This window comes from Lynx canadensis, chromosome A3 (genome assembly GCF_007474595.2).
Source record: "Lynx canadensis isolate LIC74 chromosome A3, mLynCan4.pri.v2, whole genome shotgun sequence".
NCBI classification, from domain to species: Eukaryota; Metazoa; Chordata; class Mammalia; order Carnivora; family Felidae; genus Lynx; species Lynx canadensis.
In genome coordinates this window covers 114,977,087-115,000,665 of record NC_044305.1, presented here as the reverse complement: position 1 = coordinate 115,000,665, position 23,579 = coordinate 114,977,087, and the positions used below count along the sequence as shown (strand labels likewise).

The window sequence follows — 23,579 nt, the reverse complement described above, 5'->3', positions numbered from 1 at the left end:
GGTCCAGGAGAACAAGACCAACTAAAAAGCCTGATAGGGTTCATCGAAGAATTCAAACACTCTGGAAACCTTTCCATACATGTAGTAAGAGAAGAGGAAACACTGCTCACGACGGAGTAACTTTTCTTTTTTTAAAAAAAAAATTTTTTTGTAACATTTATTCACTTTAGAGACAGAGAGAGACAGAGCATGAATGGGGGAAGGTCAGAGAGAGAGGAAGACACAGAATCTGACACAGGCTCCAGGCTCTGAGCTGTCAGCACAGAGCCCGAAGCGGGGCTCGAACTCACGGACCGCGAGATCATGACCTGAGCCGAAGTTGGTCACCCAACCGACTGAGCCACCCAGGCGCCCCTAACTTTTCTATCCAGGTTTGCTACATGGGAGCTGTTCTGTGAAAATGCTGTACCTATGGTAATGTCTGCCATTTATCAGAAAACCAAAATTAATCCCACAGCCCCCTGTCAGAACCTTAGAGGGAAGCAGTGAATGAGGGGTGCCCCAAATTATTTCTAATTCGCACAGACCTAACATACAATGACAACTGTATTCCCAATTTCCAAATAAGGAAATTGAGGCCCGGAGGATAAATGGTCTGCCCAAGTTCGCACAGCTGAGAGGTGTCAGTGTCAAAGCCGGTAGACCCGGGCCGGGTTCTAAGCTCACTACGGACACTGAAGTTCCCACCTTCACATGTGGACAGCCTCGGTTTCCCAGCACCAAGGCGAGCGTCCCTGCATTCCGCCCCCGGAAGTTTCTGCTTCCCGCACCTCAGCAGACCAGACACTCACGGGGGCCTTCATACAACCAGATCCTGCATCAATGACAACAAACTGTGTTTTAAAAGTGTATTTCTGGGCTTTCTATAAGGAAAATCTTCCCTGTGAGAGGCGGGGTGAGGCCAGGGGAATATACAGGGTGTTGAAACTAGAGTTGGGAGTTGAATGGGAAGCAGACCAAATGTGAAGCTGCCCTGAGGGTAAAGGTCATTGAGAAAGTAAACCTTGACCCCCAAAATGGAGAAACTGAAGCCACATCTTCCACAATTAAGGCCAGGAAGAAGGACTAAGTGGTCCCAGATCAGTTGTAGCCCCGGCTCCCAGCAGAAGCAAATGTAATCCTATTTAGAGAAAAGCATCTCCAATTTAGGTCCCCAGGATTCCCACAAAGCTCATCAAAAGGTGAAATCACAACAGAAGAGCAGACACACAGGGAAACAAGTCACTGTTAGTGAGAGTTAGTGGAAACTATAAACAACAGATTTAGATCTTCCAAAGACTTCAGATGTAAGAGTTGGGGATACAAAATAAAGCAGAACTGTAGATAAAATGGTTAAAAAATGGAATAAAAAAAATGAGCCACGAACAAAAGCTCATTGAAAAAGAACCGAGCATAACTTTTAGAAAGAAGAAAGTATAATAACGACTGAAGGGCAATATCAAACAGGCCAAAGAGAAACGTTTCTCATTAGCTGCAAAGCTTTTTTGCTGGAATGCTGCACCTCCCTTACCCCCGTGAAGCAGGCAGGCCAGTCGTGTTGTTCCCATTTCACAGATGAGAAAACAGGCTCAAAGAAACAAAGGAGCCTGCTTAAGACCACATGGATTGGGAGTTCACTACGAACACTCGAACCCAGGGCTGTTGGCTTCAAAGCTTGTGTTCCCACAACATCACCAGGACATGTTTTTCATCAATCCACGACATGTTTTACCCCCTTGCTGGGCAGTCCTTAAAAATGGAGGAGTACCTGGTCACCCCAGCACTGTTCTAATGTCCACCCAGTTGGGGACTGACCTTATTTTTCCAGCAGCCAGTCCAGAGAGTGAAGAGGACAGAACAATCTCTAAGTCCTGCCTAGAGTGAATCGTCTGGGAAAGGAAGGACCCTGGGAACAGACTCCTCCCAGTGTGCAGGACAAACCCCAAGAAAGAAGGAAGGGCCAGCCGGCCCTCCACTCACTGGGGCTCATGGCAAGGGAAAGAGCTGGAAAATCCTTTTCCCTCATTTAGGGACAGCACATCAATTATGGATTATTAGATAAGATCTTCATTTTAATATTTCCACCATGTATTATCACCTCTTCCTCTCGCTGGAATTCTGTCTTGGGAGTTATTTAACTGATGTGCAGAAATCTAAATTTAATTTATTATGATCTAACTCACTTTAGAAGCCAAATTACCCTGCACTGGAGAAGGATCAAGTCAATATCCCACTTGGCTTTCTATTTATCTTCTGCAGGGTTTTCTCTCCTCTTCAGGATTCATTTTATCTCGGGTGCCAGTAATAAATTTAAATTTTCCTGTGAATTAGGCAATTGCTCCTTCAATGTTGGAGTTTAATGGTTAGTATTAATTACACGAAAGTCACTCCTTAAGGAATGTGATAGATGGAATGGACATATAATAGAGGGGGAAAGGGCTATTTCTCGGATCAAATGAGGTAGCATGTAATCAGCAGGAATGAGTTTACTCTTCTATTCTAGGTCTTTCCATTTCTTCCCCACTTTCCTTTCACAACTCACGCCCTCCCCACCCCCCACCACAGAGCCAGGTGATTAGAAAATGAATCTGCTGGGAGCTGCTTGCTGTGACTTCTCAGAGCCCCTGGAGGGCCTGCCAGCCTGGATGCCAAGCCTAGAACCCTCTCTAATGCTGGCTTCTTTCTCCATCTGCTTCCAATTACCCTCACCAAACCTCTGACAGGAAGAACCGCCACTACCCAGCTCTCTCCTCCCTGCCACTGTCCCAACATCCACACGCCACCTGTATCCCAACTGCACACCACATGCAAATACGACTTTGTAGCAGGCTTCGAGCTTTCTGGAAGCAGAGAAGTTCTGATAATTATTTTAATTGCCTGGAAACTCCAACTGAGAAATATAATATGATTAATGGAATGGACAGAAGCCTGGCTTTTGTTTCTGGACTAGAACAAAGGAAACGCACACAATTTGGACTGTATATGGAGATTAATTTGCTTACTAATTAGCACGAGAGGGAGGTACCAGGGAAGTGTAAGTCTGCGTGGCTGGGGAAGAAGGGCTGGCTTCCCCGCAGGTGCCTGGGTACGTGAGCATTCATGCTGATGTGTCTGCTTCCTTCCTACCCAGAGTCCTATAAATTCGAAACCCAGAGCCCCTTTACGTGGACAGGCATCCCAAATTGCTTATCGCTTGCTGAAAGAATACTCCCAATTGTTGGTGGGCATGAGGCCAGAGAGAGAGCCGGCCCTACTCACGTGCATTTCTGCGTCCTCTCCTGCGGGTTCAAAGACTGCAGCAGTAAGCCAGGACTGGAACACCAAAAGCCTCCCCCCTTCCAGGTCTGGAATCCAGAGAGCAAGAGATCGGGGAGGGGAGATAGCCAGGGACCCCCGCGGGGCTCAGGAGAAAGAGGATTTGGTGGACTGCACAGTGTCACAGGCAGATGGATTTGTCCGCCACCAGGAGGCCGATGCTGGAGGACAGCATGCACGAAGAGATGGAACCAGCGCCCAGGGGAGACTAAGCAAAGCATCTGGACTTGGGACGAGAAGAGCTGGAAACGGGCTTAGGAAAGAAAGCCTCCGGCTGGACACAGCAGGACGCTGCAGCACACTGTCTCTGGTGTGGACCGCTAAGCCATCTTGGGTGCATGGTCACCTCATCAGACCGAGGGCGGGTCTGCAAGGGCGATGCTGCAGCCATCTTCCAACGTGGCCACAGGGGCCTCCGGCAGGACTGAGATGGGGCCTTGAGGTCAGAGCCTCACCCTATGGGAAGCAATTTCTAGAAGGAACTAATAAAGCACTAAAAACAAGATTCAGATTTCTCAGGGACAGAAGAAATCTCTTTCCCAAAGTCCGGCTCCTCTCCCCTCCTTTGCCTGAACAGGGCTGGGAAATATCTTCAGGCATCATCACGAGGCCCTTTTGCCTCAAGGAACACTTACGGAGCCAAGCAATTTTCAAGGGGCCCTACTGAACCTAAGCATCTAGCAGGGGTCACAAACGAACGTGCCTTCAGGGTCACTGAGAACAGAAATGCCAGTGGATACCTTGTAAGTACCTCACAACACCTGCCTACTCACACTCTTTAAACCTTCCCTTTGGGTGAGGCAAAATATGCCTATGGGCTGAATTTGGCCTGAAGGCCATCAAACCGTGACCCTGGGGCAGGAATGGAATAAAAGGAAAAGGGTAAAGATAAAGGAGGGAAGGATGACATAAAGGGAACAGCACTCACATTACCGGTTCTGTTCTTGTGACTTCTTTTCCCCTTCCAGGGGCCCCTTGTACATCTCAGCCCAACTCCCCTGGTCAGATCTGCAGCTGCAAGAGTGTCCGTGTGTGGGAAGGTGGCACACACCTTGGGCAGAGAAGGGGTGCACCGCACCAGAGAGGATCCTGTAATCCTCCACGGTTCCTTCGATGTCATAAAGAGAACGCAAGTCAGGAAAGCTGGGTCCCGAGTCTGGCTCTGCTCCACACGACCTTTCAACTGCGTGTGGTCAGTTTCTCCCTCCGTCCTGAGAGCAGTACTAACCCTTACCCCGCACAACTTTACAGGCCCGGGTTAGATCTTCAAAATGAGATACAGCCGGAAAAATTGCTTGGCAAAACATAATGCGTATGTAACACATTATTATTGTCAACACTGCTGCAGTTACTATTATTTCTTTGGGGGACTGAATGCTAATGGAGAGAAAAGGCAATTTACAGCCAGCCACTTTATGTTTAGCTTCGTCCTTCTTTGTGGCGGAAACGGGGTCTCTGACAGCATCGACAGGCAACTGACCGTATGCATCACCTGACTGTCCAGCTGTGATGAAAGCAACAGGTCATTATCGATGCTGATGTGTCCTGGGACCTGGCAGGGCTGGTCTACCCAAAAGCTCCATCTCAAATGTGGTTTTGAGCTCAGAGCCACTCAAATGATGAGACAGAAAACAATTTTAAGAAGTAATAGCTAAGGTTATCTCCAGCTTGGCAGGCTAGAAGCTAGCATTATGGGACCTCTGAGCTAACCGCCTTTTAACAAGTATGGAGGTGGGGGCTTGGGGCCAGCACAGAACCTGTGCGGGAGACTCTGGGGAGAGACCTAGGGAATCTTGGGGGAGAGGTCAGAAGCCTGAGCCTACTTGAGACCCCCAAGTCTCCATCAGACCAAGGAACCTGGACGTCAGGGCTCCTGCTCGACTGTGGGCCCCTCTCCTCTACCGGACACATCAGCTCTGGAGGGGTTCCTCTGGGCCTCCTGGGACTTGGCTTCAATGGCCAGTCCTACAGCCGGACTCACAAGGAATGTGTTTAGTGAGGTTTGCGGCTTCCCCACATCTCCCTCTGGGTTCTTCCCAGACAAAGGTGACCTTGGCAAAATCAAGATGGAGATAGCCTTGGGAAGCCAGGGAAAAGGACTGATGTGGAAAGGTGATCAATTCTCACACCGGACACCGCTCAGAACACCCACAGCTAGTAGTCTGTAACATGTACTGCGCCCCAGGATCTGTCCTGAAACAGTCACTTGCTGCATCCTCAGGACAAGCCCGAAGCAGATGCCATCGCGAACCCTATGTTACTGAAGGGGAAACTGAGGTTTGAGAGGCTAAAGGGACTTGGCCAAGTAAGCTGGGATTAAACCCGGGCAGGTGGGCCCTGTTGTTCCTTAAGCAGGACCTGCCATGGCAGGGGGTCGTGGGTGGAGGGCTCCTGACCCAGCGCCGGCCTGGAGAGGGACAGGGAAGAGGAGGGAGGAGACACTGCCGTTCTGCCAGGTAATCCTGGAAATACCTTTCCTAATCCGCACGCTAAACTCGACTCTGGCTGAAAAGGAGTTTCCGAGTCAGGTGTCCCGTAAGCCCTGTCATTCATTCCCCAAAGGTGACGTTAGCAAGAAGCCTCAAGCTGTCGGCTGAGAATTTGTTCCCTTCCCTCCTATGCCTCCGAGGTGCAGGCTAGATCTCCCCAGATACTGTGTGCAGCGAGGGCCCAGAGCTTAGTGCATTTTCTATCTGCTCTGTAAATAAGGTGACTTCCAGATACCCTCTAGCTCCCTCAAAACTAGGTCAGCTGCTGAATATGGAGGTGTGGGATTGGAGCGAATGACTTTGAAATGACTTTATCTGCAGGACCCCATGGGGGCCGCTGGCTGGCTTTTATGAAAGGGGCTCTTTTTATGTCCAAAGCAGACCCACAGTACCCAGACGACATGCCTGCTGAATCTGGGTGGGGGTGGGATGCTCGCCTCTGCCAAGGGCAAATTTAGTGCTGCAGGCGACACAGCAAGTGATAATGGCAGCGGGCTGAAAAACCAAGAGAGATCCTTCTGAGCCTGTCCTAAATACTGGCCATCTTTATGACACAGTGAGAACGTGAGTCACGCCCTGTCACAGAAACGATAAAAAAGAGGTTTATGATGCACCTGCTTGTAAAGAAGGCCCCCCATTTCCCTCACTTTAGGAAGCACCAATAATTGCTCCCCAAAGGACATGCTGGTCACCAACCATTCTTGTCCATTCATCAGAGTGCCTGGGGCATGATCCCTTCTGCAGGTGCATCCTGAACTGTGAGGGGGTGGAAAGCGTAGGAACACTATTTAAAGCCCCTCCTACACGCTAACTCAACTTTGTTTAATCCACAGTGGCCTTCCCTTCGCTGTTTCAGAATCAGGCATACTCTCCCTTTAATCACATCCGGGACTCTATGGGAATCCAGATTTGCAATTCAGATACATTGGGAAGAGATTAATCACTTGCCAGAGCTGTTTTGGTTTATGTTTTACTTTACAAGAGCACTCATTCGCTTTATTTTATAAGAGCACTCATATATAAAATTCCTTTAAGTAATCCATTTTCTTCATGCATTAAAATTAGATTCTGGTGACAAAGAAAATTCAGTATCTGAAATTTTCCAGAGCACTCTTCCGGGAAACGAAGTCAAAACTATCAAAGCTCTATTGCCCTGTGCCTCTCTGCCCAGCCCACCCACTTCTCATCCTGGACACACGGTGGCAGGGATCCAAAGCCCTCTGGTCCACAGTCCCGGAGCAGGACACTTTTCCTCCTGTGTTGTGTTATGCTTGTGAGTGTGACCACTATGGCTCTGGTTTCCGCTCTGCTTCCCAAGGGGGCAGTCAAAGCCAAGGCCCAAAGCTGCCTTTTCAGATTTTCAACACCACCTTTTTTCTTCAACTTCCCAAGGATCAGCTTCTCTCTGAGGGTCCTTCCATCAGGAACTTAGCTCTGCCTGGCGTGCCTTCCTCTTGTGTCACTCCCTAAGTGGCTCAGTGCTGGGCTCCCCTGGCCTGGCTGTCTTGCGCCCCGTCGAAGAGCTTCTCCCAGCACATTAGACATCAAGGATTTCCAGGCAGCAAAGACGACAGAACGTACCTTCTGGTGTGCCTCTGAAATCGAGGCTGGGGAAAGAGGCAGCCGAGTGGGGGTGGCAGGAGGGCGCGGTGTGTAGAGAAAGTAGGTCATTAGTGGTAAAGACTGCAATTTTCAAGTGGTTGTTAATGCTTTGTTTATATGGATTTCTCCAAATGTGACATTTTAATGGCATCATAATTGTGTGATTACAGTGCAGTCGACACTGCTCGGGGAGGAAAGGCGACAGGGGCTCCAGGACCTGCTGGGGGAGGCGGCTCCCTGCACGGGCAGCCAAGGGGACTGGCTCAGTCCTGCTCAGGCCAGGATGCCTGACAAGCATGAGAAGGAGCTCCCCAGAGGGCCTTCTGCTAGACAGGGCCACGGGTTTCTAGGAAACTCGCACCCCGCCCAGTCCCTTGGACAGAATCAATGGCCAAGAAGGGAGGAGGGAGATGAGGGCAGTTACTTGTCCCCCCAGAGGCCCACCCACAACAGCTGCACCGCTTCCTTCACTCTGTGCATGTGTCATCCATTCATTTACTCATCTCTTCTGTTCTTACTGTCACTGGAGGTTAAGGGCCAAGAGATACTGAGAAATAAGAGACAAAATTAAGTAAGAAGGAGAGGGTGGCAATGAAAAGGAGCCACACTGACTGGGTGCCTACCACTTACCGTCCCTTGGCTTCCAGGAGCCCCGTCTTGGGCTCTCCCACAAGCTTTGGCAACTCCTCAATCTCTTTTGCTGGCTCCCTCTCCTCCCTGGCTTCTAAATGTTGGGATTCTCGTGGATGTAATCCTGATTCCTCTTCTTTTCTTCTTACTTGCTTACCACAGGCGAGTTCTAGTCCTATGCCTCTAACACCTCCCACAGGTGGCAAATTTCCCACAGAGCCTTCCAGCCTGGGTCTCTTTGCTAAGCTCCACCTCTGCACCACCCAAAGGCCCACCTAACATGCCCACTGGGCTGTCTCACCCTGAGTCCGTTCCAAATGGAACGCTCCAACTTCCCATCCCAACCGGCACCACCTTCTGTCTTTCCCATGTGAGGAGATGGCACCAGTATCTGTGCAGTGGCTCAAACAGGAGTCTGACGGTCATCCTGATGCCTCTTTCTCTCTCACCTTCACCTTCAGCCTGGTCACTCGAACGCCCCCCATATATCTGACCCATCACCCATGCCCTAAAATAGGTCTCCATCCAACCACCTGCCCTCTCCTGTCTCTACAATCATGCCCAACCACCACTGACTGCCACAGGCCCCAACTCGGCATTTCTACACTTGGCCCCAACCATCCATTTTCCAGAGTCACCTTCTTAAAAGTACACCTGATCCTCTCTCTCCCATTCTAGCTCCAAACATCTCCAGGGGCTCCTGCTGCACTCAGAATACTGTCTCCACTCTACCATGGGCCCCCAGGCCCTGCAAATTCTCCAGCCTTGTCCCACTTCTCCCTTCCTCTTTGTTCATTATACTCCAGCCACACTGGCCTCTTCGGCTTTTTTTTTTAAGGATATATATATGTATATATATATGATATTTATATATGTATATATGTGTTATATTTTATTTATATTTATTTACATTTTATATTATATATTTTTATATATAATATATTTATATATTGTAAGGATATATATATTTATACATTATATATTAAGGACATATATATATTTAATTTTTAAAAATGTTTATTTATTTTTGAGAGAGAGAGAGAGTACGAGTGGGAGAGGGAGACACAGAACCTGAAGCAGACTCCAGGCTCGAAGCTGTCAGCACAGAGCCTGACACGGGGCTCAAACTCATAGACTGAGAGATCATGACCTGAGCTGAAGTCGGACACCCAACCGAATGAGCCACCCAGGCACCCCTTAAGGATATGTTTTTAAAGTTTATTTATTTAGAGAGGTGGGGGGGGGGGACAAGGGCAGAGAGAAAAAGAAAGAGTATCCCAAGCAGGTTCTGCACTATCAGTGCAGAACTTGAACTCATGAACCGCAAGATCAATTGAGCTGAAGTCAGTTGCTTAACCAACTGAGCTACCCAGGTGCCCCTGGCTTCTTCAGCTTCTAAAACAAGACCAGCTTTTTCCCATCTGTTATGGGCTGAGTTGTCTCTCCCCAAGATTCATCTGTTGAGGTCTCCAGGGCCTCAGAATATAACCACATCTGGAAATAGTGCCTTTAAAGAAGTAATTAGGGCTAAATGAGGTCATGGGAGGGGGGGGGTGCTAATCCATGTGACTATTTGGAGATAAGGCCAATAGATACTTACAGAGATGATTGGGTTAAAATAGCCATCAAAGTGGAGCCCTAATGCCACATGACTAGTGTCCTTATAAAAAGAGGTAGAGGTACCAGGAATATCCTCATGCAGAGGAAAGGCCAAGTGAGGACACAGGGAGAAGGTGGCCATCTGCAAGCCAAGGAGAGAGGCCTCAAGAGAAAACAACACTGCTAGAACTTTGATCTTGGACTACAGGCCTCCAGAACTTCAAGAAAATAAATTTCGGTTGTTTAAGCCCCTGGTGTATGGTATTTTACCTTTAGCGAACAGGCCTCCATGCCTGCTGGGCTCTCTCCCCAGAATATTCTCTATCTGACCAACTCCTACCCATCCATCAGCCTCAGACTAAGTGCTGCATCTTTAAAGGGGCCTTCCAGGAACTTTAGGTTGAATCAGTCTCTCCTTATACTTTCCTAGAACTTTGTACTTCTCCTTCAAGGAATCTGGAAGTCCCAGTCTGCACCACGTAACTTTGTCTAAGTATATATTTCCTGTCTTCCTCCCTGACCAAGCCATTGCATTCTTTTTCTTTTTAATTTTTTAGTGTTTATTTATTTTTGAGTGAGAGACACAGCATGAGTCGGGGAGCGGCAGAGAGAGAGAGGGAGACACAAAATCTAAAGCAGGCTCCAGGCTCCAAGCTGTCAGCACAGAGCCTGATGTGGGGCTTGAACCCACGAGCCATGAGATCACGACCTGAGCCGAAGCTGGATGCTCAAACAACAGAGCTACCAGGTGCCCCTAAGGCCATTGCATTCTTGACAGCAGAGACAGCCTTCTCCATACTCACCACCGACATCACTGGCACAGCTGTTGGCACGTGGTATATTCTCAAGTATTTGTTGAATAAGTGACTCAGCAGACAAGAATGATCTCATTAAGAGCCCCAGGATATGGATACCATGATTCTCATGTCATATACAAGCACAGGCTAGGAGGGGGAGAAGGAGATAGGCCCAAGGGCAGCCATCAAGGAAGGAGCAGGATTGGTGAAGAAACTGGGGCCATCTTCCTACAAGAACTTGTAACGGCCCCACCTGTCCAGAGAAGGGAAGGCCAGCAGGGGCTCAGCCTGTCACAATACTTCAGGAAGCATGCTAGTCTTGGTTTGGGTCTGTAGGGATGGGCCAGGCTGGCAGAAGCCTAATACAGAGGGAACAGGGGGGATGGGAAGAGTGGATGCCCAATGGGGCTGGGTTTGCCATCTCTCTCCTCCAGTTTCTATCTCTGTGACCTTGGCAAGTGATTTAACCTCACCTTGGCAGCTAAGAACACCACCACCACAGCTACCTATTCTGTGAAATCATGATGCTATTTTATGAAAGAATGGAATAAAGTAAAATATTGAGCACTGTGCCATGCATACACTAAGCACTCAATAAATAGCAGCTACATGTTTATTTGTTAGTAAAGAAGAAAACACCATGTGTCTGCAGGGCAGGAAGTGATCTCACTAATGAGGCAGCCAGAAGCGTCCTAGAGGGAGCCAGGGGATCTGGCTTTCAGGTCTGCCTCTGCCACTACACCTGGGTCCATGGGCAAATAACTTCTGCTCTCCCTTCTGGGTCTCTGGTTAGTCTCCCCACCCATCACATGTAGGAGTAAGATAGAGAAGGCATTCTTAATTATTTGATGAGACATGGCCCCCTTTCCAATGTGATGGAAGCCATGGACTGATTCCCCAGAGAAATGTCCTTATTTACATAGATGCAAATTTCTGCTTACAGCATCAAGGATCCAGTGCTACCCTAGTCCCAGGAGGCACCTGGCTGTCAAGTCCAGCACAGAGGAGTGAGTGTCTTCCTGAAAAGATGAGTTCACATGGGCAAACCTGTCTGATAGGGAAGAAATCAATGATGTCCTCCTTCTTCCCTTCCCAGCTACCCTTTAGGGGGCGGAAGCCAGCTCCCCAGCTCTTCCAGGCTCTGCCCATTCCATGCTGAGCACAGTAATGAGGCATGCTGTTCAGAGGGACCCCATAATTAGTCCCTGCCCAGTGCTGTGCTGTAAAAGGCAAAAACCTTGAGATATATTATCCAGATGTACAGCCCCCAGCCCTGGCTGCCATCTGGGCAGCCTGAGAAAACATCTCCAGAGGTCCATGAGGAAACAGCCCTGGGAGAGAACGTGGGGTGGTTTTCAGCAGCTGCCCAGAAGCTGAGGGTGTTTAAAATGGGGCAGGGATAAAAAGAGTGGGGATGTCAGCCAGTTTCAGGAACTTTTCTACTCCTTGGTGCCTCAGCTCCAAGTACAAAACATACTTCCTTGGCCTTTTCGCAGAGCTGACCAAAAGATAGGCCCTGGGGATTTAGTTTGGGATCTGCATTTAATTTTTCACACTGCTGCTGGAATGACTTTTCTAAAATACAGTTGGATCCCATCCCTTACCATGGGCTGCAAGTCCTTCTCTGGACTTCCTGTCTCATGCATAATCCTGGTCCCCACACACCGGTATCCTTACCGGTATCTTTTCTCTTAAACTTCCCCCGCCACTACTAGAAGAGAGTTGAGAAAATCTGACCCCAGCAGTCTAAAAATGTCCCCCCTCTTATTGCAACACTATAATTCCTTATTTATCGGGCCTTCCTGCCCCAAACTGCCTATGCCTTAGAGGTGGGAGTGTGGATTTTCTCTGGGGATTCTGGCATCTGGCAGAGGCTGGGTGTCCTCATGAAAACTGCCTGCAGCCCCTGCCTCCCCACCACGTTCAGGCTACAGAAGGCAGACACAGAGCTCCTGGCCCTCAGACTATGCCTTGTGGAAGAAGTGAGCCAGGCTCAGACATGCTAGGAAAGCGGTCAAGAATTGACCCGCCCTGAGTCAGGGTCAGGAGGTCAGGCAAGATGTAAACAAACCCCATGGCCATGATGCAAACATGTTGCTGGTGGGGGACGGTGGGGGACAAAAACAAAGAAATGGATCATAGCATGAAAAAAAAAACAGGGGCACTGGGTGGCTCAGTTGGTTAAGCATCCAACTCTTGGTTTCGGCTCAGGTCACGATCTCACCCTTTGGAGTTCGAGCACCGTGTCGGGCTTTGCGCTGACAACATGGAACCTGCTTGGGATTCTTTCTCTCCCTCTCCCTCTCTCTGCCTGTCCTCTGCTTGCATGGGCTTTTTCTCTCTCAAAACAAATGAATAGACATTAAAAAAAAACAAACACCAGATACACACACACACACACACACACACACACACACACACACACACACCAGAAACCCCAGTGTGAAAGAAAACATGACCTAAGGAACAAAAGAAATCACCCAAACATGCTTCATGTTCTAGAACAACGTAAGAACATGAATTTACTAAGATAAGAGCTAAAAGATGAGATGATGAAGAAATGACTCGAAGGGCTATACAGTTGAGAACCACAAAACACTTTTGCAGAACCAATAAACAAATGCAGAAATCCCAAGAAGTGGAGCAGGTACAGCAGAGAATCTAGTTACTGATACCAATGAAAGGGTCACAGTTCTGGTCTGCCACCCGCTGGCAGTGGGCCCTCGGGCGGGTCACTGTGACTGTACAGGAGAAAGGCTCACATTATTAAAGCAACCGGAGGAGAGAAACCCATGTAGAAAGAGCAAAGGTGAACCAACATCAGAAAACCGGTCACCATGAAGCCAAAACACAGGTGGAACGCACAAAAGGTATTCACCTTTTTCTTAACAACAGCTCCCGAGGTGAACAAAGGATGGAAGGTGCACAACACAAGAGCATGCCATGTTCCACGAAAAAGCGATGCAGAACAATCAGCACAAAGACATTTCCTGGCTTAGGTACTGAACTTGGAAAATCAAGACAGAGATCACCAAGCGTCCAGGCAGAACTAACAAGTTACCTACAAAAGGGAGAACGTTGACCTCAGACTTGCTCATAGCAACATCCACCGGCAGAGGACAATGAGCAGACGCCATAGAGGCGGACTCTCCGCGAGACCCGAGAGCATCTTAACCTGTTAGGGTGTTGTTCCAGTGTGAAGGCAAGAGGCTAACATTCTCGCCATCAGAGAACCCAGGGATTACAGCACCTGTGAGCTTGCTTTGAAGAATGTGCCAGAGGGTAACATCTGGCCAGTGAAGAGACGGTTCAAAATGAAAAGCCCAGGAATGAAGTATAAGAATCAGCAGAGCACTGAATCTATTTAATTAGGAAACAAACCCAAACGGCTATGGGAATGGTGATCCAGAGCAAGCTACTTAATCTCTTTGAGCCTCAGTTTCCCTCGCCTGGAAAATGGGAGAATCGTGTCCATCTCACAGGGTTTAAGGATTAAATGAAAACACCAGCTGCGAAAAGCAGTGACTTGCATGTAACAATTGACAAAGAGGCGAAGGTAACCGAAGATGAGGATGAAAACGAGAACGGAAGTGAGCACCCCAACTCCCCCCCACCAGAAAAAAGGCAAGAGGAGGACCCACTGTTCAGGTCTGGAGAGCTCGTGGGGTGCTCTGGGCTCTCACAAAGATGCCTGCCCCAATGCTGCACGTCAAAGAAGGGAGAAGCCTTCCCCATAGAGGGGTATGGGGCCCCCAGTTCCCAATCAGGCAGACAGCAGCCCCTTTTCCTCAGGACAGAAGTCGAGAAGCTCAAGACCAAACGGGAAACATGACTTCACTTTACCATGACTACCTGCCATATGACAGGTAGCAGTGCCTCATGAGGGCCTAGAGGGAACTTCCATATGACCAGCCCTGAGGAATGGAGCACCATGGGGAACCTGGGACGCACAGGTCAGGAAGCCGAGTTCTAGACCTGGCACTGGTTCCTCCAGACCCATGTGCTCCTCTTCACGTCTTGGGGTCTATCCTCACTGGGGAAATAGGGGGCTGGGGTCACTGATCTCCAAAGTTCTCTGGGTCTACCATTTGCCTAGAGTGCAGAGTTCTGAGCTGGCTGCATCCCTAGCAACTAATTCAACAAGCAAACGAAGGGAAGAGGGAGAAAGGCAAGAGACATAAGAGGTTGAGTGTAAATTAGCAGGTGAGGGGGTGAGAAATGGAAGCAGGATGTGAAAGTTCTGCAGGGCTATCAGGACACTCCCTGCCAGTGAAAACAGAGAGGTAGCTGCCTCCCCCTGCATGGGGCACCTCAAATTCCACTCCCAACAGAAGCGCTGAAGAAAGAAGTCAATACCACCTTCTGAAAGGGTCCATGGCATAAAAACTGCACCAGTCTATCTTAAAATCGGTGGGATAAAGTTTGAGAAGAAACAGGATTTTTGCATAGTTTCAAAGTACATTCCGCCAAGACTTTTATTAACTACAAAGGAAAAAAATGGTAATTTTAAATAGAGGAACCTGGCAGGCATCACCTTGGCCACGCGATTGAGGTGAACACCACAGTAATAAGACATTGGTATCATGCATCCCCCGAAATGATGCACTCGGAAGGGCTCATAGCCTTCTTGCCAAAAGCACATCACCTCAACCTAATCAGGAGGAAACATCAGACAAACCCAATTGGGAGACATTCTGCAAAACAAACAAAGTATCAAGGTCATGAAAGACAAGGAAGACAGAGAAACTGTCACAGATGGAAAGAGACTAAGGAGACATCACAATTGAATGCACCATGGGATCTGGAATTAGATGCCAGAAAAGACAAAGGGTGTCAGCGGAAAAACTGGTGAAGTTTTAAGCTGTAGTTGCATTAATAGCCAGTCTGTAGCCTAAGGTTTTGTAGTAAGCCTAAAGCAGCCATTTGAGGCTCAGAACTATACAGCAGGGTATGCTGCTGGGCACTGGTAGAAACAGAAAATATTAAAACACAGACGCAGACACACACACACACACACACACACACACACATCTCTAACCTTGGGATATCAAATAATGTGGGGCGCCTGGGTGGCTCAGTGGGTTAAGTGCCCCACTTTTGCTCAGGTCATGATCTCACGGTATGTGAGTCTGAGCTCCGTGTCGGGCTCTGTGCTGACAGCACAGAGCCTGGAGCCTGCCTTCCCGTTCTGTGTCTCCCTCTCTTTCTGCCCCTCCCCTGCTCATGCTCTCTCTCTCTCTCTCTCTCAAAAAACAAATAAACATTAAAAAAAAAGAAAAAAGAAAAAAAGAAAAATCAAATCACGGGACATCAAGCAATGATATAGCCAGAACTACTCAAAACGAACTGGATAGTGTTAGACCTACCAAGCTATAAATTTGAGCAGGCCTGAGAGCAGGCCATCATCAAGCGGAACTAGAATGTTCAGAATCAGGCTTGGGCACATCCACAGAGCAAAAGAAGACTGTACAAACAGGTGGCTGAGACCTCTCCTCCACCTTGTCACATACAATCATTGTCTTGACACCTCTCAGCTCACAACTATGGCCTCACGAGGAGAGGCTTGGGGGCCCTCTACCGAGAAGGAAAACATCTGAGCTTTGTTTGCAAGTTACTTGGGTCCACAGATGGGTGCAAACCACAAATGGACTGTTGTCGCTCTACAGCCATACTCGGATGTGGCCTTGAATTGGTGCTAAGGGAAAACCCCTCCAGTCGGTCGAGCTTCAGACAGTGCACCTTGTCACGCACGCACTTATATGGAGGAAGACGTGGCTCAATGTAGGGAAACACCCGGACTCATGAACAGTGGTAAATGGCTAAACTGGTCGTTCAGGGACCTGGAAGGAGCCAGATTAAAAGGCTGGAGACAAGGATGCCTGGGGTAGGACCTTCTGGGAGTTGCACCGTGTGTGAGGATCTATATCACACGTTAATGCCCACTGAAGAGCATCCGTGCCGGAACAGGCAATGGCCATGATGACTCTTTAGAAGTCAGCCAGGCTCTGTCTTCAGCTACCCGAGTGCATACAACTGACTCATGAATCAAGCAGCCATGGGGGCAAAGATAGAGGCTATGCATGGGCCTAGTGGCATGGGCTCCTTGTCGCCAACTCTGATGCAGCCACAGCCAGGGCCACGTGCCAACCTGCCCACAACAGAGACAAATCACAAGGCTAATACAGCACCATCCACTGAGACCAACCAGCCACCGGGTACAAGTGGATTACAGTGCACCCTCTCATAACGGGAAAGGCCATGATTCATTCTTCCTGATGAGCATGTATTTCAGCTATATGTTCACATTTCCTGTCAACAGAACCTCCGCAGGTACCACTATTTTGAGGGCTCACAGAAAGTCTGACCTGTTGGCAGGAATTCCCCGTAACGTTGTCTCGTACCAAAGGGCCCATTTTATGTCAAAGAGGGTAAGGCAGTAGGTACCAGACCACAGATCCACTGGTCCAGAAACATACTATGCCATCCAGAGTCTGCCAGAGTGTTGCTGAGGCACCAGCATGGAGATGATGCCCTGAGAAGACAGGACACCATCCTTCAGGGAGCTGCCATGCACTGACAGCCAGTATGTGATGTTCTGTAGTCGGCAGGTGACGTTCATGGGGTCTGGGTACCAATGAGTAAGAGTAGGAGTGGACACATTCACCACTCCCACACTCAGGGAGTTTGTGCTTTTTTTTCCCCCACAACTAAGGCTCTTGGAGTCTAGACCCCCTGGGTCCTAGAGAGGGGATACTTCTATCTCTCAGTCCCACCTAAGGGGACAGTGCCGCCTTAAACTTAAAGCTATTGTTGCCACCTCATTGGTTTTGATTCTTCTCACCAGTAGACCAGCAGGCCAAGAGAACAGTTATCTAATAGAGAAGGATGACTGAGGTGAGGGGGGGGGGGCGGCACTGTGTAACGGGGACGGAAGGCACACGCTTGGCATTCAGGTGACTCCCTGGAGCATCTCCCGGTTCGGCCATAACTGGATAACAGGCAGGTACTACAACCCCTAACTGCCAGAGACACAGTAACCAGGGCCTCAGGGATGAGAGTCTGGATCACCCCACCAGGCAAGCCAGCTAGACCAGCCCTCGGTGCAGGTGTAGGTGTGTGTGTGTGTGTTTGGGGGGGCGGGGGAGGGAGACACGAAGATCAGTTTCAGCCCCGGGAACAACTACAGCATCAGGAGCTGTAGTTGGTTATGCGAGCCCTTCCCTTGCTAGTTTCCCTAGAAGCTGCCTGACCCGAATCCCAGAGAGACGTGGATGGTATATGGATTGTACTGGATGCAGTGGTGGATGGCAGGGGATGCCACTGGGGTCCCTCCCAGATCCCATTAACTGCACCTGTATCTCCTTCCCCCGGAGGCCGAAAGTGCTGGCCGCCAACTTCCTCAGACAACTGCCCTCCGCTGAGTGGGAGAGGCACACCATGTGCCAGGCCCTGTGCTAGGAGCACCACGCTCATTATTCACTGACATCCTCCTAGCGACCCTGCAACCTGAATATCTGGATGACCGTTTCATGCATGAGCAAAGGCCTCAAAGCTAACCACGGCTGAATGGCCCTTGGTCACCGTGCCAATGGCACTTCCGTCTCACGTATCAATTCTGCCTCCACATTTGCATCACGTTCCTAAGACTCTAACCCCTTCCATCCCCATGGCCGTCAGCAGAGATGCCCTGAGCCTGGTACCTCGACAGCTGGGGCTTACTCTCCTATGGCCCACAGGGCCTGCCAGGAATAAAAGTGGACCCTCCGCATCCCCCACCTCCCATCCCTGTCCGCCGCAAGCATTTCTGACGGGCCCAGCGATGTGAATTCTCTGGGCTCCATCACAGCCTTAAGGACTTCTGAAGTTACTACAAGTAATACACACAACACACTATCCATTTTTATAAATATTTGAGTTTCCTGCTGAGAAGACACAAGATTTTTTTATTGTTACCTGCAGGGGACCCAGGCTCTGGATGACACAAGTTTAAAGACTGGAATCTTCGGCCTCAGGAGTGGATCAGAGGTGAGTGTGAGGCAAGCAGATCAATAACCTGTTCAGTTCACGGCACCTGGAGTGGGGGCCCATTCTGCAGGAAGAGCATCCTGTTTAGGCTCCACCCCAGTGACCCTGAAGTCACAGAGACCCCCCCCCCAGGGTAGATGCAGGGGACCTGGTCCCCATCACCTGGGAGTATGCCAGGGCCGCAGCACTGGGCGGGTGACAGAATGGTTGAGAAAGAGGGCACTTGGTGAAATTAAAAAGCAACCAATTTAAAAGAGATTAAGCAGGGAAAAAGGGATTTAATGATCAGCTTTTGCCACTGTGAACTAGCTGAACCCACTGGCATGGAGACTAATGGTTTAATATGTTGTTAAACAAGGGTGAGACTTCTGTGTGAGTAATAAGGGCATCTGTAGCCACAGCAATGACTAGGGGGACATTACCCTCACGGTGGGGGGGGGGTGCGGGGGAGGCCTGGGCCTCCGGGGCGGTGCTGTTCCGGGTCCTGATCCTGGACAGCGGCCTGGGGCACAGGGAGCCAGGCAGCTCCAGCGCAATCTCCGCCCATCTGGGGCACCACAGAGCGTCAGCTCCGGAGGAGTAACGGCCCACATACTGTTCACTCTTGCTGAAGAGTCTGCAGGGCTGGGAATCTGGCACAATAGACATCACACAAGAGGCAAGGCTTCGGGGACGGGTGGACGGAGGGAAGGACAGGTGGAAGCTACCATGCCTCCCTTTAGCTGAAACTCTCCCCCAACATAAAACGGTGCAATCTTACTTTAAATGCAATCTTTTAAGTGATTTATTTATTTATTTATTTTGAGAGAGACAGAGACTGCATGAGTGGGAGAGGGGAAGAGAGAGGGAGAGAGAGAGAGCCCAAGCAGGCTCCACACTGTTAGCTCAGAGCCCGATGCAGGGCTTGAACTCACGAAAGTGTGAGATCACGACCCGAGCAGAAACCAAGAGTTGGACGCTTAGTGGACTGAGCCACCCAGGCACCCCTGTGGTCTTACTTTAGAATGGGACTCAAGTTGAGAATTTGTTGACTCCAGAGCTTATTTTGAGTGGGTTTTGCTTTAAATTTTAATTTTTTTAATATTTATTTTCGAGAGAGAAAGAGACAGTGCAAGTGGGCAAGGGGCAGAGAGAGAGGGAGACCCAGAATCTGAAGCAGGTTCCAGGCTCTGAGCTGTCAGCACAGAACCCCAGGCAGGGCTCTAACTCACAGACCATGAGATCGTGACCTGAGCTGAAGTGGGATGCTTAAACAACTGAGCCACTGAGGCTCCCCAAGTGGGTTTTGCTCTGATTTTCATTGGTAAAATCCCTTCCTTCAGGAACTACAGAGCCCGGATGTCTGACACCTGACACATGTCAGCAGCACCCGTTGTACCATCATTTGTGATGGCCCAGGGCCACTCATCATTCACTCATTTAATGACCACTCATGGAGAATCTGGCTGTGTCCACCAGGGCCTGGTTGAGGCAGGAAGCTGCCAGGTTCTCCACACAACCACACAGTCCAGTCCTGTCACGACAGTTATGACCAGGCAGGTCCAAGGGATGCGAAGGTCTCTTGCTGAAGTTAGATGGCTACTGCTCCCTGTCCAGAGGCTGGTACCCTAGCCTGGAGCTCAGACCATCACGAGAATGGCAGCTTGGGACAGAGCAAAGAGTGCTGGAGTCTAGTCCCATCTATCTCTGCACCTGCTTCCTGTGTGACCCCAAATACTGAGCTTGGAGTCTCCATTCACCCCTCTGTAAAATGGAAAGCATAACACTTGACCCACCTAGGTAACAGGGTCACTGTGAGAATGAAGTAAAAGGATGCGTGTAAAAGTGCCTTGACAACCTAACTGCCTTCTACACATACAAGAGGCTATTACTGTGCCAGAACTATGGCACAGAGTTGTACTAGAGCTGACAGGTCAGGTGACCTGTCTACCAGGTCACCAGGTGACCAGGCAGTCTACCCTCTGTGACACAGACGAGTGGGAAATGGCCACAGATTTGGGAACATACATGCTAGAGAGATGTGTTTTGCTACTATAACACAGCAAAGCAATGTTGGATCATTACCCCGGACATGAAAATAGACTCAATCTATAGACCTGTATATTTTAATTGTGTTCATTAAAAGGGGATTGAACCTAAAGTAAAAGCTGATTTTTCTGTAACTGTTCTATCTAAAACCTGGCTACAGCTTTAATACCTTCATGTGGGTCAATAACACCCCAGGGAAAGAGAAGTTGAGAAAGAAGCAGGGGACCTCCAGCAGCCCCTGCTCTCCCTGCCTCGGAGTCAGATAGTCAGAACCCCCTCTCTGGGCAGCACAAACCTGGGGGTTGGACAGTTCCCCCCTGTGCCTAGAGTTCAAGGTGGCCTCAGCATCCCATAGGGATGGTCTCATCCACAGACCGAAGGCAGTGGCCACTGTCGAATTCCCCATGCTTCCACTGTCATGCTGGGTCCAGAACTGGCCTCCTGGGATGCACTTCTGCCCTTGTGAGTGGGGAAGTAGGTTGTTGGCAGGATAAGGCTCCGTACTTCTCTGTCTTGCCCTACTCTGCCTCTTGGCTCCCAAACATCATACAGCTTATAGTGATCATTGGGGACAAGACAGCCCCACCTGCTGACCCAGAATTCATCTGGCTCATCCCCACTCTGGGTGAGCCAGTCTCCGCTGCTCTAAGGAGTACATGGTGGGCTTGAGACACAGGCTTTCCAGCAGCCCGAGCATTTCTGAAAAGCCAATTACATGCTTATTACTCCTCTCCGGGAATGAAACCCACGTCCCACATGGCCAGCCCCTTCCCCAGCACACACGCGCTTATCTCAGCCACATGGTCCCTCCTGCCAGCCACTGCTGTCAGAAATGTATAGCTGGGCTCTTAATCACCTGCCAATGGGCCTGGAGGGGAAGGCAGGAGCATGAATTCCAAGAGATATTCAGCAAGAGCTGGAAAAACGTGCAGGCACGGCATGGATGAGCTGGTTTGCATGCAAGGGAGGGACACTCTGGGAGTCATGTGAAGCGGTGGTCACAAAAGGGCAACAAGGTAAGAGGTAGCTTTGGGGGAGGTCCGAGGTCCTCTCTCGCAGACCTGTGGGCCAGATCCAGCCTGCCACCTGCTCTGATCAGTAAAGTTGTATGGAGACACAGCCACACCCACTCATTAACACGCTGTCCACGGCTTTCTCCTACAACAGCAGAGCTGAGACCATATGGCCTGCAAAGCCTAAAACATTTACTACTTGGCCCTTTCGATAAAAAGGCATAGTTGGAAGAGCCCTGGAGCCTGAGCCTAGAGGTGGGAGACTGGAGATAAAATGTGTACTCTGTCCCGCCCTTGGCTGTGTGCACCTGAGGAGGGGGTCTTCATTTCTCCACAGACCAGTGGATGATTTTCTCATCCATCAAATGGGGATATAATATCTACTTTCCAGGGTTGCTGCCATAATGAGTAAAATTTGGACAAGTGGTGTAGGCATTGAAGGCCTCAAAGGCAGGTGCATCAACAAGCAGAGAGGAAGAAGAAAGGTTATTCCTCTGGTTCTGAAATAAATCTTTGCATCCTATTCTTCGTGGCTGGAGTATCTTCAGAGACCATGCATGTGTTTTGCAAATATGTGTATAATTGGGAGGGGTGGGTCAGAAAGGGGAGGAAAAGGGGGATGAGGGGAGAGCCATTCTTTGTCACCATCTTGATGACCAAGAGAAATACTGATAAGACAGGAGAATCAAACCCTGCTTTCTTTTTTTTAATGCAGATGCTGTCAGACCCAAAATATGGCCACAGAGCCTCCAGAGGTCCCCACAGTGGGAGATGGTGGGATGGTGGGATGCTGTGTCCCAGTCCTGTCACACTACCTGCTTGGGGTCAGTTTTCCCTTGGGTGGAGTTTTATGGATCTTGACCCCATTCTCAGCCTTACAGTCTCCCCTCAACCCCAGTTCTCAAATAAGGTCACTTTTTTTTTAATATTTTATTTAATTTTGAGAGAGAGAGAGACAGAGTATGAGCAGGGGAGGGCAGAGAGAAAGACACACACAGAAGCAGGTTCCAGGCTCTAAGCCATCAGCACAGAGCCCGATAACGGGGCTCAAACTTGTGAACCATGAGATCATGACCTGGGCCAAAGTTGGACATTTAACCAACTGAGCCACCCAGGCGCCCCAACAAATAAGGTCACTTTTCACCAGCACCCCACCTTCCTTAAAGTCAGAATACATGGGCCTTCAGTTGCCACATAACACTTCTATAAAACAGTGTCCTCACACTGAACCAATGTGGACTGAGAGGCTAAGAAAGTACCACAGGGGTCCCAAGACCAGTGGGATATGATGCCTGCTCAAGATGCTTATGGTCTCCTTGGGGTAGAATGGGGACAAGCAGGGCCAGGTAAGGAAGGATCTTTAGAATCTACACACAGAAAAAATTATGGTGCCCCTCCTCATATATAATTCTAAATAAAAAACATGCCACACTGACACACAAGACTGAAGTTCTAATGCCAGAGTTCTGGGTAGGTTCATGGAGCTGACCTCTTCCTCTTGCCCCACCACCTACCAGTGGCCCTTCTCTGCAGCTGTCCACTTAGTGGAGAAGTCAACACTAATGCTAAGTGCTCTAGAGAGCTCCAAGAAAAGGGCACCGATGGTCAAGAGGGACCACTTCTGGAAGCAGACCTGTGAGTGCTATGGCAGGGGCACATTTGGGTCAGGCCTTGAAGAACAGGAAAATTTCAACAGACTGAGATGTGGGAGACAGTTTTCTAGTTTTCTAAGGGTCTGGCCAAAGTACAGAGGGGGGGAAAAAGACACGTTTGAAGGAAGAGTAAAATTCTAAATTTTGCCTGGAAAAGGTTCTGGTGGATGAAAAATAATGCTAGTAAGGCAGAGTATGGAGGCCCTTAACTACCAATTGTCTTATTTGGATCTCATCGCCTCTTGCCCCCTCGAGGAATTCTTTCCTGTAATTCTCCTCTCTGTTTTACATCATCACATCCCTGCTCTCTGCTGGATCATTCCCATCAATCAGCACGCAAACCTAGAACACAGTTTCCCATCTTTCAAAAACCCTCCTTTGCCATCAACAAAACAAAAGGTAACTTACTGAATGGTAAAAGGTATTTGCAAATGATATATCTGATAAGGG

At 49.3% G+C, this 23,579-nt stretch overlaps 1 protein-coding gene across 2 annotated transcripts in view; it reads right to left on the bottom strand.

Moving 5' to 3' along the window:
• GALNT14 (polypeptide N-acetylgalactosaminyltransferase 14) overlaps positions 1–23,579 on the bottom strand; it is a 208,032-nt gene that overhangs the window by 81,533 nt on the left and 102,920 nt on the right. The gene's annotated exons all lie outside the window — the stretch shown is intronic.